Source organism: Lactuca serriola, chromosome 8, assembly GCF_051521515.1.
Source record: "Lactuca serriola cultivar US96UC23 chromosome 8, Lser_US96UC23_V15, whole genome shotgun sequence".
Lineage (NCBI taxonomy): Eukaryota > Viridiplantae > Streptophyta > Magnoliopsida > Asterales > Asteraceae > Lactuca > Lactuca serriola.
Window position 1 is genome coordinate 300,920,034 of NC_136415.1, and position 2,882 is coordinate 300,922,915.

Consider the following 2,882-nt stretch of genomic DNA (forward strand, 5'->3'; position numbering starts at 1 on the left):
TTTGACGATAGATCGGGAATTGCTTCTTGGGGATTTCATGATCCTCTCAAGATGTGGATAGTGCTAAGAAAGAGTGGAAACTCTGAGCTTTACAGAGATAGTCATGGTTTCAACTCATGGACTAGGGTCGATCTGACAGAATTGTCACGAGCTCCTTTTTCAAATCTCACAAACAATCCACAGGCGACCCAGTTTAAGCACTTCCTTGATATCAGGTTAAAAAGGGGTTTCCTGCCATGAAGACTGCTGAGTCCATTATGTTGGAGCATCCTAATATTATAGATCCTAAAACTGATAAATCTCTGCAAGTTGTGATGTGGCCTGCAACCAAGCAGGTTAAACAGTTCCCTGTGCTTCAGAACTATCAAGACGGATCACTAGGCTCAATGGAGTGTTGGGTTTTCGATGAGATTACATCAGTTGCTGTAATCAAGCTCAAGAATGGATGTATCCGACTCTATGAGCGAAGAGATTTGTTACAATTACGAAAGTGGGACATTCATCACCTAAGCAACTTTCAAATATTGGTTGCGGAGGAGATTTTTGAGGATGCTGCGAAGGTATATACGACCATGGTTGCTGAGATTCTGAATAAGCATATGTGGAATGGGGCGATGGGGCAAGTGGACATTATGGTAGTCAACAAGGGTTAAATTCAAGCTAGCACCAAACCAAGAGGGAGATTGAAAGGCCCAATTAGTGGTTTGGTCTAGGCTTTGCATTGTAATAGTGGTTGTGTATAGATAGAGTATTTATGTGGGCTTAATAGTTGTTTACGATTTTGTAGTGAGTTTACGGTCGTAAACACCTTACGGCCGTAAACTCCTTTCGGTCGTAGTTCCCTATAAATAGTGGGTTAGCTAGTCGTGTTTAGTTGTTGATGCCTAGTTGTTCACGGCCGTATATCGAGTTGTACTAGACGTTTTCTGCAATAAAACGTGTGCAAGCTTGATCTCTTTTCTTTTCTTCTATTATTCTTGTTTTTGTGATTGTGTTTGCTTTTGATCACTGGTAAGATCCATTCTCAGGACCTTACAAATTGGTTTTCTTGGAAGAAAAAGAACAAGAAGGCAGGAGAGACCAGCAGTCAAAAGAGCGAAGAAAGCAAGTTGGAGAATATTGAAGATAATCCAAAAGAAGCCCAATTCGACTACGACTACGAATTTGAATACGAAGAAGAAAGCGACTTTGAAGGTGAACTAGCTAACCCCATGGCTAACATTGATGAAATTCCCATGGGAGAATGGAAGAAGAGAATAGGTGATGATACCGGCCTGGGACTTGTGCAACCCGTCATTCCTGCTACTGCCACTTTCGAACTCAAGGGCCACATACTTGCTCAACTCAAGGAACTCTCCTTCTACGGAAAAGATCACGAAGATGCCTACAAACATTTGGATGAGGTCAACGATGTAGCTGATTATTTTAATGTTCCAAATGTGCCACGTGAAACTGTGCTACTTCGAATGCTTCTAGTTACATTCAAGGGTGTTGCAAAGGATTGGCTCAAATCACTACCTCCAGGATCTATCACTACATGGGCTAAAATGAAGGAAGAATTCATTGATCAATTTTGGTCCTCCCTCAAAGATAGCCAAATTGAAAAACGCCATTGCCAACTTTGAACAACAAGCTGGAGAATCCTTATATAAGGCATGGGAGAGATACAAAGGTCTACTAAAGAATTTCCCACATCATGATCTTAATAGACAACAAGAAGTCTCCATTTTCTATGTTTAAGTGAATGTGAGGCAACTCCTTGATTCACAAGGACCTCTCACAAAGAAGCCACCCCCGATGATCAAAGAACTAATAGAAGAATTGTCTAAACACTCTAGGGAATACCACAACCCAAGGAATGACTTGACTCGAGGGGCGGTGAACTCCATCACCGATGACATGGCAGCAATGATGGAAAAGTTGGAAAGCATGGACCGATGAATGACTAAGATGGACCAATCCATCCATGCTATTACAGTGGGGTGTAGAAATTGTAGATGGCATCACCTTACAAAAGATTGTGACCTTTATGAGAATGGAAACCAGAAGGTACAAGTGTGCTATTCAAGTGGAGATAGGTATGATGATAATTGGCGAAAACACAAGAAGGAATGGCTACCATATGATGAATATAAAAAGACAACGGAGGAGAAATACAAGCAAAAAGATATAGGATTTTATCCAAAGGAGGAATCAGTACATGAAAAGAAATCATATTTGGAAGACATGATTACAAGATTTGTGGCGATATCCGAGAAAAGACATAATGATATCGATGCTACACTCAAAGATCAACAAACTATGTTGAGAGAACACCAACTTATGATGAAAGATCAATAAGCCATGCTTAGAAATCAGCAAGCATCTATTCTCAACATAGAAAAGTAGATGGTCCAGCTTGCTCAACAAGTAAATGAGAGAAGACCGGGTGGACTTCCTAATAATACCGAAAGTAACCTAAAAGGTGGATATATAAATATCGTAACAACTAGGAGTGGGAAGATTATAACTCCTCTGGCCTCTATTCAGCAAGAAGACCCCAAGGTGGTGCAAGAGGAAGAAGCAGAACCTGAAGAATCAAAATTTCCCGACACGACTCGCTGAGTCGACGAAATGGACTCGATGAGTTACCCAGCTGAACAGAAAAATCAATCTCCTGTCAAGCCATATCAGCCTCGACTTCCCTTTCCTACTCGAGCTAGACAAGAAAAGAATGAAGTTGACTACCAGAAGTTTCTGGAACATATAAAGGCTCTACAAATTAATATGCAATTCATAGAGGCGGTTGCACAAATGCCAAAATATGAAAAATTCCTCAAGGAACTTTTAACCAATAGAAAGAAGATGGAAGAGGTAAAGAAAGTTGTCCTCAATGAGAATTG

The 2,882-nt window shown here is 40.6% G+C and overlaps 1 non-coding gene across 1 annotated transcript; it reads right to left on the bottom strand.

Annotated features, from left to right (window-relative positions):
- Positions 1–1,596: 1,596 nt before the first annotated feature.
- Positions 1,597–1,703, bottom strand: LOC145071905 (small nucleolar RNA R71). Its single transcript, XR_013690867.1, has one exon. It is a non-coding gene; the product is annotated as a small nucleolar RNA R71 (small nucleolar RNA).
- Positions 1,704–2,882: the final 1,179 nt, after the last annotated feature.